This window comes from Salmo salar, chromosome ssa22 (assembly GCF_905237065.1).
Source record: "Salmo salar chromosome ssa22, Ssal_v3.1, whole genome shotgun sequence".
Lineage (NCBI taxonomy): Eukaryota > Metazoa > Chordata > Actinopteri > Salmoniformes > Salmonidae > Salmo > Salmo salar.
The window spans coordinates 25,597,667-25,615,738 of record NC_059463.1 but is presented as its reverse complement, the minus strand read 5'-3'; positions in this window follow the sequence as shown (position 1 = coordinate 25,615,738).

The following is an 18,072-nucleotide window of genomic DNA, read 5'->3' as shown; positions in this document are numbered from 1 at the left end:
CACTCCCTACACACTACACTCCCCTACACACTACACTCCTTACACACTACACTCCTTACACACTACACTCCCCTACACACTACACTCCCCTACACACTACACTTCCCTACACACTACACTCCCCTACACACTACACTCCCTACACACTACACTCCCCTACACACTACACTCCCTACACACTACACTCCCTTACACACTACACTCCCTACACACTACACTCCCTACACACTACACTCCTCACACACTACACTCCTACACACTACACTCCCCTACACACTACACTTCCCCTACACACTACACTCCCCTACACACTACACTCCCCTACACACTACACTCCTCACACACTACACTCCCTACACACTACACTCCCCTACACACTACACTCCCCTACACACTACACTTCCTACACACTACACTCCCTACACACTACACTTCCTACACACTACACTCCCTACACACTACACTCCCCTACACACTACACTCCCCTACACACTACACTTCCCCTACACACTACACTCCCCTACACACTACACTCCCCTACACACTACACTCCCCTACACACTACACTCCCCTACACACTACACTCCCCTACACACTACACTCCCCTACACACTACACTCCCCTACACACTACACTCCCCTACACACTACACCCCCTACACACTACACTCCCCTACACACTACACTCCCCTACACACTACACTCCCTACACACTACACTCCCCTACACACTACACTCCCCTACACACTACACTCCCCACACACTACACTCCCCTACACACTACACTCCCCTACACACTACACTCCCCTACACACTACACTCCCCTACACACTACACTCCCCTACACACTACACTCCCCTACACACTACACTCCTCTACACACTACACTCCCCTACACACTACACTCCCTTACACACTACACTCCCTTACACACTACACTCCCCTACACACTACACTCCCCTACACACTACACTCCCCTACACACTACACTCCCCTACACACTACACTCCCTACACACTACACTCCCCTACACACTACACTCCCTACACACTACACTCCCCTACACACTACACTCCCCTACACACTACACTCCCCTACACACTACACTCCTTTACACACTACACTCCCCTACACACTACACTCCCTTACACACTACACTCCTTACACACTACACTCCCTCTACACACTACACTCCCCTACACACTACACTCCCTTACACACTACACTTCCCTACACACTACACTTCCCCTACACACTACACTTCCTTACACACTACACTCCCTACACACTACACTCCCTACACACTACACTCCCCTTACACACTACAACTCCCTACACACTACACTCCCCTACACACTACACTCCCTACACACTACACTCCCCTACACACTACACTCCCCTACACACTACACTCCCCTACACACTACACTCCCTACACACTACACTCCCCTACACACTACACTCCCCTACACACTACACTCCCCTACACACTACACTCCCCCTACACACTACACTCCCCTACACACTACACTCCCCTACACACTACACTCCCTACACACTACACTCCCCTACACACTACACTCCCCTACACACTACACTTCCTACACACTACACTCCCCTACACACTACACTCCCCTACACACTACACTCCCCTACACACTACACTCCCCTACACACTACACTCCCTACACACTACACTCCCCTACACACTACACTCCCCTACACACTACACTCTCACACTACACCCCTACACACTACACTCCCTTACACACTACACTCCCTACACACTACAACCCCTACACACTACACTCCCCTACACACTACACCCCCTACACACTACACTCCCCTACACACTACAACCCCTACACACTACACTCCCCTACACACTACACTCCCTACACACTACACTCCCCTACACACTACACTCCCCTACACACTACACTCCCCTACACACTACACTCCTCTACACACTACACTCCTCTACACACTACACTCCCCTACACACTACACTCTCACACACCTTACACACTACACTCCCCTACACACTACACTCCCCTACACACTACACTCCCCTACACACTACACTCCCTACACACTACACTCCCTACACTACACTCCCTACACACTACACTCCCTACACACTACACTTCCCCTACACACTACACTCCCCTACACACTACACTCCCTACACACTACACTCCTCTACACACTACACTCCTCTACACACTACACTCCCTACACACTACACTCCCCACACACTACACTCCCCTACACACTACACTCCCTACACACTACACTCCCCTACACACTACACTCTCCTACACACTACACTCCCCTACACACTACACTCCCCTACACACTACACCTCTACACACTACACTCCCCTACACACTACACTCCCCTACACACTACACTCCCTACACACTACACTCCCCTACACACTACACTCCCCTACACACTACACTCCCTACACACTACACTCCCCTACACACTACACTCCCCCTACACACTACACTCCCTACACACTACACTCCTACACACTACACTCCCCTACACACTACACTCCCCTACACACTACACTCCCCTACACACTACACTCCCCTACACACTACACTCCCCTACACACTACACTTCCCTACACACTACACTCCCCTACACACTACACTCCCCTACACACTACACTCCCCTACACACTACACTCCCCACACACTACACTCCTACACACTACACTCCCTACACACTACACTCCCCTACACACTACACTCCCCTACACACTACACCCCCTACACACTACACTCTCCACTACACACCCCTACACACTACACTCCCTTACACACTACACTCCCCTCACACACTACAACCCCTACACACTACACTCCCCTACACACTACACTCCCCTACACACTACACTCCCCTTACACACTACACTCCCCTACACACTACACTCCCCTACACACTACACTCCCCTACACACTACACTCCCCTACACACTACACTCCCCTACACACTACACTCCCTACACACTACACTCCCCTACACACTACACTCCCTACACACTACAACCCCTCACACACTACACTCCCCTACACACTCCTTTACACACTACAACCCCCTACACACTACACTCCCCTACACACTACAACTCCCTACACACTACACTCCCCCACACACTACAACTCCCTACACACTACACTCCCTACACACTACACTCCCCTACACACTACACTCCCCTACACACTACACTCCCTACACACTACACTCCCCTACACACTACACTCCTCTACACACTACACTCCTCTACACACTACACTCCCCTACACACTACACTCCCCCACACACTCCCCTACACACTACAACCCCTACACACTACACTCCCTACACACTACACTCCCCTACACACTACACTCCCCTACACACTACACTCCCCTACACACTACACTCCCTCACACACTACACTCCCCTACACACTACACTCCCTACACACTACACTCCCCTACACACTACACTCCCCTACACACTACACCCCCTACACACTAACAACCCCTACACACTACACTCCCCTACACACTACACTCCCCTACACACTACACTCCCCCTACACACTACACTCCCTACACACTACACTCCCCTACACACTACACTCCTCTACACACTACACACCCCTACGCACTACAACTCCCTACACACTACACTCCCCCTACACACTACACTCCCCTACACACTCCACACTCCTACACACTACACTCCTCCTACACACTACACTCCCTACACACTACACTCCCCTACACACTACACTCCCCTACACACTACACTCCCTACACACTACACTCCCCTACACACTACACTCCCCTACACACTACACTCCCCTACACACTACACCCCCTACACACTACACTCCCCTACACACTACACTCCCCTACACACTACACTCCCCCACACACTACACCCCCCTACACACTCCCCTACACACTACACTCCCCTACACACTACACTCCCCTACACACTACACTCCCCTACACACTACAACCCCTACACACTACACTCCCTACACACTACACTCCCCTACACACTACACTCCCCTACACACTACAATCCCCTACACACTACACTCCCCTACACACTACACTCCCTTACACACTACACTTCCCTACACACTACACTTCCTACACACTACAACCCCCTACACACTACACTCCCTACACACTACACTCCCTACACACTACAACCCCTACACACTACACTTCCTACACACTACACTCCCTACACACTACACTCCCTACACACTACACTCCTCTACACACTACAATCCCCTACACACTACACTTCCCCACACACTACACTCCCCTACACACTACAACCCCTTACACACTACACTCCCCTACACACTACACTCCCCTACACACTACACTCCCCTACACACTACACTCCCCTTACACACTACACTCCTCTACACACTACACTCCCTACACACTACACTCCCTACACACTACACTTCCCTTACACACTCCCTACACACTACAACCCCTACACACTACACTCCCCTACACACTACACTCCCTACACACTACAACCCCTACACACTACACTTCCCTACACACTACACTCCCTACACACTACACTCCTCTACACACTACACTCCTCTACACACTACACTCCCCTACACACTACACTCCCTACACACTACACTCCCCTACACACTACACTCCCCTACACACTACACTCCCCTACACACTACACTCCCCTACACACTACACTCCCCTACACACTACACTCCTCTACACACTACACTCCCTACACACTACACTCCCCTACACACTACACCCCCTACACACTACACTCCCCTACACACTACACTCCCCTACACACTCCCTACACACTACACCCCCTACACACTACACTCCCCTACACACTACACTCCCTACACACTACACTCCCTACACACTACACTCCCCTACACACTACACTTCCTACACACTACACTCCCTTACACACTACACTCCCCTACACACTACACTCCCCACACACTACACTCCCCTACACACTACACTCCCTACACACTACACTCCCCTACACACTACACTCCCTACACACTACACTCCCTACACACTACACTCCCCTACACACTACACTCCCCTACACACTACACTCCCCTACACACTACAACCCCTACACACTACACTCCCCTACACACTACACTCCCCTACACACTACACTCCCTCTACACACTACACTCCCCTACACACTACCTCTACACACTACACTCCCTACACACTACACTCCCCTACACACTACACTTCCTACACACTACACTCCCCTACACACTACACTCCCCTACACACTACACTCCCCTACACACTACACTCCCCTACACACTACACTCCCCTACACACTACACTCCCTACACACTACACTCCCTACACACTCCCTACACACTACACTCCCTACACACTACACTCCCCTACACACTACACTTCCCCTACACACTACACTCCCCTACACACTACACTCCCCTACACACTACACTCCCCTACACACTACACTCCCCCTACACACTACACTCCCCTACACACTACACTCCCCTACACACTACAACCCCCTACACACTACACTCCCCTACACACTACACTCCCCCTACACACTACACTCCTACACACTACACTCCCCTACACACTACACTCCCCTACACACTACACTCCCCTACACACTACACTCCCCACACTACACCTCCCTACACACTACACTCCCTACACACTACACTCCCCTACACACTCCCCTACACACTACACTTCCCTACACACTACACTCCCCTACACACTACACTCCCTACACACTACACTCCCTACACACTACACTCCCCTACACACTACACTTCCCTACACACTACACTCCCCTACACACTACACTCCCCTACACACTACACTTCCCTACACACTACACTCCCCTACACACTACAACCCCTACACACTACACTCCCCTACACACTACAACCCCTACACACTACACTCCCTACACACTACAACCCCCTACACACTACACTCCCCTACACACTACACTCCCTACACACTACACTCCCCTACACACTACACTCCCTACACACTACACTCCTCACACACTACACTCCTCTACACACTACACTCCCCTACACACTACACTCCCCTTACACACTACACTCCCCTACACACTACAACCCCCTACACACTGCACTCCCCTACACACTACACTCCCCCTACACACTACAACCCCCTACACACTACACTCCCCCTACACACTACACTCCCCTACACACTACACTCCTCTACACATTACACTCCTCTACACACTACACTCCCCCTACACACTACACTCCCCTACACACTACACTCCCCCTACACACTCCCCTACACACTACAACCCACTACACACTACACTCCCTACACACTACACTCCCCCTACACACTACACTCACCCTACACACTACACTCCTGTAAACACTACACTCCTCTACACACTACACTCCTCTACACACTACACACCCCCTACGCACTACAACCCCCTACACACTACACTCCCCTACACACTACACTCCCCTACACACTCCCCTACAAACTATACTCCCCTACACACTACAACCCCCTACACACTACACTCCCCCTACACACTACACTCCCCCTACACACTACACTCCCCCTACACACTCCCCTGCACACTACACTCCCCCTACACACTCCCCTACACACTACACTCCCCCTACACACTACACTCCCCCTACACACTACAACCCCCTACACACTACACTCCCCTACACACTACACTCCCCCTACACACTACACTCCCCCTACACACTACACTCCCCCTACACACTCCCCTACACACTACACTCCCCTACACACTACACTCCCCCTACACACTACACTCCCCTACACACTACAACCCCTACACACTACACTCCCCTACACACTACACCCCCTACACACTACACTCCCCCTACACACTACAACGCCCTACACACTACACTCCCCCTACACACTACACTCCCCTACACACTACACTCCCCTCACACACTACACTCCCCCTACACACTACAACCCCCTACACACTACACTCCCCTACACACTACACTCCCCCTACACACTACAACCCCCTACACACTACACTCCCCTACACACTACACTCCCCTACACACTACACTCCCCTACACACTACACTCCCCTACACACTACACTCCCCCTACACACTACACTCCCCCTACACACTACACTCCCCTACACACTACAACCCCTACACACTACACTCCCCTACACACTACACTCCCCTACACACTACACTCCTCTACACACTACACTCCTCTACACACTACACTCCCCCTACACACTACACTCCCCTTACACACTCCCCTACACACTACAACCCCCTACACACTGCACTCCCCTACACACTACACTCCCCCTACACACTACAACCCCCTACACACTACACTCCCCCTACACACTACACTCCCCTACACACTACACTCCCTACACACTACACTCCCTACACACTACACTCCCCTACACACTACACTCCCCTACACACTCCCCTACACACTACAACCCACTACACTCCCCTACACACTACACTCCCCCTACACACTACACTCACCCTACACACTACACTCCTGTAAACACTACACTCCTCTACACACTACACTCCTCTACACACTACACACCCCCTACGCACTACAACCCCCTACACACTACACTCCCCTACACACTACACTCCCCCTACACACTCCCCTAAACACTATACTCCCCCTACACACTACACTCCCCCTACACACTACACTCCCCCTACACACTCCCCTACACACTACACTCCCCTACACACTACACCCCCCTACACACTACACTCCCCCTACACACTACACTCCCCCTACACACTAAACCCCCTACACACTACACTCCCCCTACACACTACATCCCCCTACACACTACACTCCCCCTACACACTCCCCTACACACTACACTCCCCCTACACACTACACTCCCCTAAACACTACACTCCTCCACATATTACACTCCTACACACTACACTCCCCCTACACACTACACTCCCCTACACACTACACTCCCCACACACTACACTCCCCCACACACTAAAACCCCTACACACTACACTCCCCCTACACACTACACTCCCCCTACACACTACACTCCCCCTTCACACTCTACACACTACACTCCCCCTACACACTCCTCTACACACTACACTCCCCCTACACACTACACTCACCTATACACTACACTCCCCCTACACACTACACTCCCCTACACACTACACTCCCCTACACACTACACTCCCCTACACATTACACTCCCCCTACACAATCCCCTACACACTACACTCCCCTACACACTACACTCCCCCTACACACTACACTCCCCTACACACCCCCCACACACTACACTCCCCTACACACTACAACCCCTACACACTACACTCCCCTACACACTACACCCCCTACACACTACACTCCCCTACACACTACAACCCCTACACACTACACTCCCCTACACTACACTCCCCTACATACTACACTCCCCTACACTCTACACTCCCCTACACACTACAACCCCTACACACTACACTCCCCTACACACTACACTCCCCTACACACTACAACCCCTACACACTACACTCCCCTACACACTACACTCCCCTACACACTACACTCCCCTACACACTACACTCCCCCTACACACTACAACCCCCTACACACTACACTCCCCCTACACACTACAACCCCCTACACACTACACTCCCCCTACACACTACAACCCCTACACACTACATCCCCCTACACACTACACTCCCCTACACACTACACTCCCCCTACACAATCCTCTACACACTACACTCCCCCTACACACTCCTCTACACACTACACTCCCCCTACACACTACACTCCCCCTTCACACTCTACACACTACACTCCCCCTACACACTCCTCTACACACTACACTCCCCCTACACACTACACTCCCCCTACACACTACACTCCCCCTACACACTACAACCCCCTACACACTACACTCCCCCTACACACTCCCCTACACACTACACTCCCCCTACACACTACACTCCCCTACACACTACACTCCTCCACACATTACACTCCTCTACACACTACACTCCCCCTACACACTACACTCCCCCTACACACTACAACCCCTACACACTACACTCCCCCTACACACTACACTCCCCTACACACTACAACCCCCTACACACTACACTCCCCCTACACACTACACTCCCCTACACACTACACTCCCCCTACACACTACAACCCCCTACACACTACACTCCCCTACACACTACACTCCCCCTACACACTACACTCCCTACACACTACACTCCCCTACACACTACAACCCCTACACACTACACTCCCCTACACACTACACTCCCCTACACTCTACAACCCCCCTACACACTACACTCCCCCCTACACACTACAACCCCTCACACACTACACTCCCCCTACACACTACACTCCCCTACACAACTCCTCTACACACTACACTCCCCTACACACTCCTCTACACACTACACTCCCCCTATACACTACACTCCCCCTTCACACTCTACACACTACACTCCCCCTACACACTCCTCTACACACTACACTCCCCCTACACACTACACTTACCCTACACACTACACTCCCCCTACACACTACACTCCTCTACACACTACACTCCCCCTACACACTCCCCTACACACTATTCTCCCCCTACACTCTACACTCCCCCTACACACTACACTCCCCCTACACACTACACTCCCCTACACACTACACTCCCCCTACACACTCCTCTACACATTACACTCCCCCTACACACTACACTCCCCTACACACTACACTCCCCTACACACTACACTCCCCTACACACTACACTCCCCCTACACACTATACTCCCCCTACACACTATACTCCCCCTACACACTACACTCCCCCTACACCCTACACACTACCCTCCAGGCCCAAACACACCTGGAACACATGACTATCAGAGACAGAATTGTTTAGGACTCTCAGACATGCATGTATCTCTGACAGTATGACACAATATTTTCTTTACTAAAATACTGCCAAATGGTTGTATCAGAGTAACAGTGGCTTGATGTGTACAGGTCCTTGGACACACAAATACATCTGGGCTCAACTTACTGTTAAATGAACCGTCCACACAAAGTTACAATTGCGATTTGAAGGGTTTAAAAAAGCAGGATATTAGCTCTGTAAAAACGAGGGAGCGCTTTAGTCTTAACGGATTGTCTCCATCGTTAGGTTTGCTCTCTCTCTCTCTCTGTCTCTTTCTCCAGAAAGGTTAACGGTCAGAGGCCCTCCTGGAGACGCACAAGCCATCTCTCCTTTAATTGCCTTTTCCCATCCTTCCCTTTCTCCACTGGGGTCAGCCAGACAGAGGGATCGCTCTGTAACACACACACACACACACACACACACACACACACACACACACACACACACACACACACACACACACACACACACACACACACACACACACACACACACACCCCACGTCACTGAGGCACTCAGGCTGAACTGAGGACTGGAGGCAAGGGTGGTGGGGGCATGGTAGGGGGCAGGGGAGATGTAGGCCTGTGTGTGCGTGCGCATGTGCCAGTGTGTGTGTGTGGCACTTCAAGTGTCTGCGCTTACACACACACACACACACACTCTCATTAGAAGCAGAGGGGTACTGTAGTGTACCTGTGTTGAGCTGCAGTGGTCACCAGGCCTCAGTGATGCCCTCATCCTTGAAACAGCTAGCTGACGCCAGCACTGTTATACTCACTGTCTCTTTAGGATATTACTATTTTAGCTGGGAGAACTAGCCAGGACATGTAGCTTCTGAAATCATATAGAACATTTGAACATCGGCCCTGTACTAAAGTTCTCCACCATTGCCAGTCTTGGGCTGCTTTATTTGCCTCAGGCCATGACAATCAGAGTGTGAATAGTAGAACATCATTAGAAATTCTGCAATTGGATTTGTTGAAAGCTGTAACTTTTCAGATTGACCTTGGAACATGCAATTCTATGAACTGATGAAAGGAAAGGGTTTCATGCTTTTCATATGAAGCGTTTTCCTTTATAGGCTACTCTGTTCTGTCATGTGACTAATAATGAATAAACTGAATATAGAATAAAAATGAAATAGTGAATAAAATGTAACATCTTTCCAGAGAATAATCCAAGATATGTCAATTTCTAAATCTATAATCATGCTTCCTTTAATCTCTTAGAAATTGTAAAGACAGTTTGAAAAATAACCATTCTAAACTTCAGAAAGTGACATGAAAGCCTCATAATGATCTCTTCACCGGACAAATGATTGTCTGGTGTAGATTGGCAGCAGAAGACTGTGTGATATGAGCTCCTCACTGTGTTAGCATTAGTCTGGCTGTGTGGGTGAAGCATAGAATCAAAACCAGTAGAATCAACATCCCCATTCAAAGCAATTCTCTGTAGACTGATGGACTGTCTGTTCTACTCATTCTATCTCTGAGGCCATTTGAGTCTGAGCTCTGGGTGTGAGAGGAGATCATTAGGAACTGTCGGCAGAGCAGACGAGCTGTGTGTTATCTCACTCTCACATCTAAAACACTACGGCTGAGAGAGAAATGGAGAAAATTGAGAGATAGAGTAAAAGTGTATGTGTGTATGCACGAGAGAGGGAGAGAGGGGGAGAAAGAGAGGGAGATAATGGAGAGAGAGATGAGGGGGAGACAGACACAAGAGATTTGAGAAAAGGCTCATTCCCATCTGACAGGTAAAGATTGGTCATAAAGATTTCTCCAGTCTATCTCATTTTGATTGGGGAGGACAGGTCTGGCTTCATAGAATCATTGGAAAAGTACCACTTTCTTACAGTAACTTCCAAATAGCAAGCAAAAGAAAATATTACTATTCAAAACCATCAGTATATATTTTATGAAGATGCTTCCTGGCTGGATATGTGCAGTAATTCACAAAATGGCGGTGTTGTGCTGTGGGGTCAGTATATAGAGGACGGCCACACAGAAATATGGCTGACCTTCTTAAGCAGGAGTGGCCAGCGTTAGTCTGTGTCCCTAAGCAGAGGCTTCCCTAACCACGCCACCACCCCCGCTGGCTGCAAACCCGCAAACCTTCTTACCCAGACCCCGTCACTGAGGGGACTTTTCCTCCACTTTACAATGTGATGGGTTTCACTGGCGCCCTATATAACTGAATATCATATATAATACAGTGTAATAGTGCAATGATATTCTGCTCTGGAGCACAGCTCCGGCCAGTCAGCCATTTCCTCCTCCTCCACCCGCTGACTAGGCAGCACAGAGGAAAGGGAGCTGTGGAACAGATAGGAATACAGGAGGCACAACCAGGTGTTGATGTTCTGTATGTGTGTCTGAACATAATCACAGACAGTAAGCACCTCCATTGGCCCAAAATATACACATTTAGTGTGTCTTCTTTGCCATTTAGCTGCAAAGCTACAAGGAACAATTGGTAGGCAATCCAGTAGAGGATATTCATGTCAAGTTCAATGTTTAGAAATCACTACATTGGCATGGACTTCGAAGTATGCACACTTTGCAATAAACACATTTAAGTCCTCCTTTAATATAAAGTACATGTATTCTGGAACATTTAAGTCCTCCTTTAATATAAAGTACATGTAGTCTGGAACATTTAAGTCCTCCTTTAATATAAAGTACATGTAGTGTGGAACTGTTGGACAGCAAGCTACAGTAGGCTTTATGTTTTAGGAGTGTTATTTTTCCTTCTTTTACAGTAAGGAGCGCAGCGTGAATTAAATAAATCATTAAAGTTCTGAGCTTTACAGAAAGCTATGAAAATAAACTTTCAACAAGAAGAGATGAAATGGATGTTTCTCTTTCATTGTGGTTTAAAAATGAGAGACAGAAGTGATGAAAACACAGTGTCGTGATTTTGACCTTTAAGACGTGATGTTTTCACTTTTACTCTGTTTGAAATATTTATGTTTTGCTGAACTGGACGTGTGACAGCAGGTAGTTAACAACGCAAGAGCAACAGTCGCTACGGAACAGGGTTCTGATGTTTCCACGGTGATCAGTGCGTTATGACCCAAACAGGACAGGGCTCACTTCTCTAGCTCCCCCATCCTCACTGCCCCCTTTCTCCCCCACCTTCTCCTCACCCCTTTTACACCCCCTCCTCTCCCCCTTTCTCCCTCTCTCCCTCTCTCTCTCTGGGGTGTACGTTGTGTGTCCAGGTCAAATGGACTGGATCCGTTTGAGCGGCTGCCATCACACCCACACATACTCACACACACACGCTCACACACTCATGGCAGGAAATGTTGGTTTGTGCGGACGAGGTGCCTCTTCCTGTGCACTCCCTAAGGGCTCCCTCTGGTCTGGGTTCTCATTGTGTGCTCTTGCTTTTGCTTTCCCCACTCCACACTCCTCAACTTGCTATGCTCTCTCTATCCTTTGGTCCCCGTCTCATCTCTCTGCTCCCTTTCTCTTCTCTGGTCTATGTCCTCATCCCTCATCCCAACCTGGACTCAGGGGTAGACGTAACATTGTCAACGAATATCCGGGACACTCCATTAGTACGTTTCATATGGCATGTATTAATTTGTGGATATCCATCATCCATTTCATATGATATGTTACAAATTGCAATTCATACAATATGTCACGAATTTGAAAAACGTATGATATGTTACGAATTCCAAGTGGCTAATGCTAACGTTAGCTAGGTGGCTAACATTAGCTAGGCTAGGGGTTCGATTTAGGGTTTAAGGTTAGAGTTAAGGTTAGGGTTAGGAGTTATGTAAACTTCTTGGTGTCAGGGGGCAGTATTCGGAAATTCAGATGAATAACGTGCCCAAATTAAACTGCCTGCTACTCGGGCCCAGAAGGTAGGATATGCATATTATTAGTAGATTTGGATAGAAAACACTCTTAAGTTTCTAAAACTGTTTGAATGATGTCTGTGAGTATAACAGAACTCATATGGCAGACAAAAACCTGAGAAAAAATCCAACCAGGAAGTGGTTTGTAGTTTTTCGATTGATTGCCTTTCCAAACTACAGTGTCTGTGGGGTCATTTTGCACTTCCTCGGGCTTCCACTAGATGTCAACAGTCTTTAGAACCTTGTTTCATGCTTCTACTGTTACTGGGAGAGAATCAGAGCTGTCTCAAGCCTGAGACCAACGAGTTGTTTACTGCGCCTGCACGCAGGTGCGCCGTTCCTTATTTGTCCTCTGTAATGAATACGCTATTGTCCGGTTGGAATATTATCGAAGATTTATGTTAAAAAGACCCTAAGGATTGATTGTAAACATCGTTTGACATGTTTCTACAAACGATAATGGAACATTTTGACTATTCGTCTCTGGTTTTGCGCTCCCTCATTTTGCCTTTGGATAGTGATCTGAACGCGTGAACAAAAGGAGGTATTTGGACATAAATATGGAGTTTATCGAACAAAACGAACATTTCTTGTGGAAGTGGGAGTCCTGGGAGTGCATTCCGATGAAGATCAGCAAAGGTAAGTGAAGATTTATAATACTATTTCTGAGTTTAGTTGACTCCAGAACTTGGCGGGTAACTGTATAGCTTGCTTTGATGGCAGAGCTCTGTACTCAGAATATTGAAAAATGTGCTTTCGCCATAAAGCTATTTTGAAATCTGACACAGCGGTTGCATTAAGGAGAAGTGTATCTATAATTCTTTTAATAATTGTTGTAAATTTTATCAACGTTTATGATGAGTATTTTTGTAAATTGATGTGCTCATTCACCGGGAGTTTTGGAGGCAATACATTTCCTAAACATCACGCGCCAATGTAAAATGGGGTTTATGGATATAAATATGAACTTTATCGAACAAAACATACATGTATTGTGTAACATTGATTCCTGGGAGTGTCATCTGATGAAGATCGTCACTGTGCTAGCATTAGTCTGGCTGTGTGGGTGAAGCTAAAAAGTAGTAAGTAGTTGCAAATTGCTAATTAGCTGGAATGCTAAAGTTGTCCGTGATGAGATTCAAACACGTTCGCGTTATACCCCTACCCATTCACCTTAACCAAACACACTCCTTTGTTTTTAAGTAACATTCTGTCCTATGTAACCATACCAAACATAAAATACTGTATTATAGTAATTTGAGTAACTAAGTTACGTCTCATCTATGAGACCAGGCTGCTCATCCCCTAACCCCCTCCTCTCTCGTTTGGTTTCTTTCTCTCTACAAAGGATAGGGGATGGAGCTGTTGTTTTTCTAGAGGATCTTTCTGACTCACAGAGCAGGAGCTGTTTTCAGCATGTCTTGGTCTCTGTGATCACTTCCAATGCTAAATGTCTCATTTGACCTTCATGTTCATTTCTCATTTATGATGCTTTTCCTCACCAAGTGGCCAAACTCAAGTCTTTATATTGACGATTTTAAATGGCAGCATATGTCTCTAAATCAGGAGAAAATGAACTGTGAAATGGACAGGATTCTGTGTGTGAGACCCAACTGGAGGACTGACAGAAACCTGAGAGGCTGTTTAAACCAGAGATGTTGACTTGTGACCCGTGTGTGTGTGTGTGTGTGTGTGTGTGTGTGTGTGTGTGTGTGTGTGTGTGTGTGTGTGTGTGTGTGTGTGTGTGTGTGTGTGTGTGTGTGTGTGTGTGTGTGTGTGTGTGAGGACAAGGCCCTGGTCTATGCTGGCTGTTTACTTAAAATGGCATGAGTCAGCAAGACTCGAACAGGAGCCTGTTTTTGCACGGCCTGCCAACTGCCTGTCTGACATTAAGCTCACACACACAGAAACACACACATGCCGCAAGTCAACATCACTCTGCACTAGTAGTCTTTTTACTCTCTGTCCTTTTAGCGTTTTCAGTTTTCTACAGGGCACTAAATACATGTAACCATTTTTAGGTTTCTGACCAAAATGAAGCAGCTACAGTAGCGCTGTGAGTTCCATCAGGGGAGGGGTAAGAGAATAGACCAAGCTACAGACATAGTGAGTGCTGTGAAGCAGTTGACTGCTCTCTAGAGAGCTCAGTTCTATGGTTGTATGTGATGATGATGCACTGTAAACCCCAATGCGCTGCCATTATTCAAAACTTTTGAGGAAACCCGTTATACTATAGTGCATTCGGGAAAGCATTCAGACCCATTGATTTTTTCCACATTTTGTAACGTTACAGCCTTATTCTAAAATGTATTTAATTGTTTTTTTCCCTCATCAATCTACACACAATACCACATAATGACAAAGCAAAAACTGTTTTTTTGTGCAAATTTATAAAAAAACAACAACTGAAATATCACATCTATGTAAGTATTCAGACCCTTACTCAGTACACCTTTGGCAGTGATTACAGCCTCAAGTCTTCTTATGTATGACACTACAAGCTTGGCATACCTGTATTTGGGGAGTTTCTCCCATTCTTCTCTGCAGATCTTCTCAAGCTCTGTCGGGTTGGATGGGGAGCATTGCTGCACAGCTATTTTCAGGTCTCTCCAGAGATGTTCGATTGGGTTCAAGTCCGTGCTCTGGCTGGGCCACTTAAGGACATTCAGAGACTTGTCCCGAAGCCACTCCTGCGTTGTCTTGGCTGTGTGCTTAGGGTCGTTGTCCTGTTGGAAGGTGAACCTTCGCCCCCAATCTGAGGCCCTGAGTGCTCTGGAGCAGGTTTTCATCAAGGATCTCTCTGTACTTTGCTCTGTTCATCTTTCCCTCGATCCTGACTAGTCTCCCAGTCCCTGCCGCTGAAAAACATCCCCATTCTGTCTATTTGAACTGGTTAGTATGTGTAGATAATCCTGTTAAACGCGGCTTTAAAAAAAATATATTGCGTATTTAACTGCATAAGTGTTGCTCTCCACTTTTTGGAGGACCGAGTTTTGAAATCAGTGGAATTAGAGTATGATAGCTAAGGAGATAGAGAAAACACCTGTCTCCGGATTACATCTTCAAATTAAAGTCAACCTTAGCATCCGTGACAGGGAGAAATGTCCAAACATGCTGTACACAGGTAAGATAGTCTAGCTAGCTACAGTTTCAGATATTACACGTTTCTAATTTTGACAGAAAGTAATTTTCATCTCAAGTTAAAGTGTACTGTTAGCAAGCTAGCTAACGTTAGCTGGCTGGCTTACTAGCTAACATTATGTGTATGATCTTATTATTCGTTTCTCATAGCCATCTGCTTGGCTAGATGTAACCTAATGTTGGCTAGCTAACATTGAACCTGGTTGGTTAGCTACCTGCAGATTCATGCAGGGTAGTAATGTCATGAGTTGGGATTATGGTTCATTGTTTACCTAGCTAGCTAGCTTCATGTCTTAACAAAAGACTCCACTATGCAAGTAACCATTTCGGGTGCGTTTGTAAATTCAGTCTGGCCATCTACTCCGATTTCAGAGCATTCTCGTCTGAGTGTGCCAGAGTGCAGTCTAACTGATGAATTTATGAACGCTCAACATCCGTTTGAATATGGCCGGTGTCAGTAAACTTCAGCAAAAAAGCCAGCATCACAGTTATAGTCACCAATGCTCTGGATAACATGAAAACAGCCTAACCAGCTCTGCTAGGGTGAGTAAAATAGTCAGGGGTTGTAGAGTGAGCTAGGACTGAGATGTAAGCAGTGAGTATGGGGTGAGTTGGTTGGAGTTTGGGGGTATGGTGTGAGACTTGTTGGAAGGCGTTGGAGGTGTGAGCATCCCCCTCTCCCCTCGGAACCACATTGTCAAGGTTACGAGTGGCCGGAGGGGCCTGGCAGAGATCCAGATGTTCTGTAAAGACGCCTATAAACCAGTGGGTGCAGTGTATCTGTTTCCCCCCCTCTCTCTGTCTCCCTGTTTCTCTCTCTCCCCTCTCAATTCAATTCAATTCAAGGGCTTTATTGGCATGGGAAACATGTTTACATTGACAAAGCAAGTGAAATAGATGATAAACAAAAGGGAAATAAACAATCAAAAATGAACAGTAAACATTACACTCACAAGTTTCAAAGGAAAATACACATTTCAAATGTCTGTCTCTCTCTC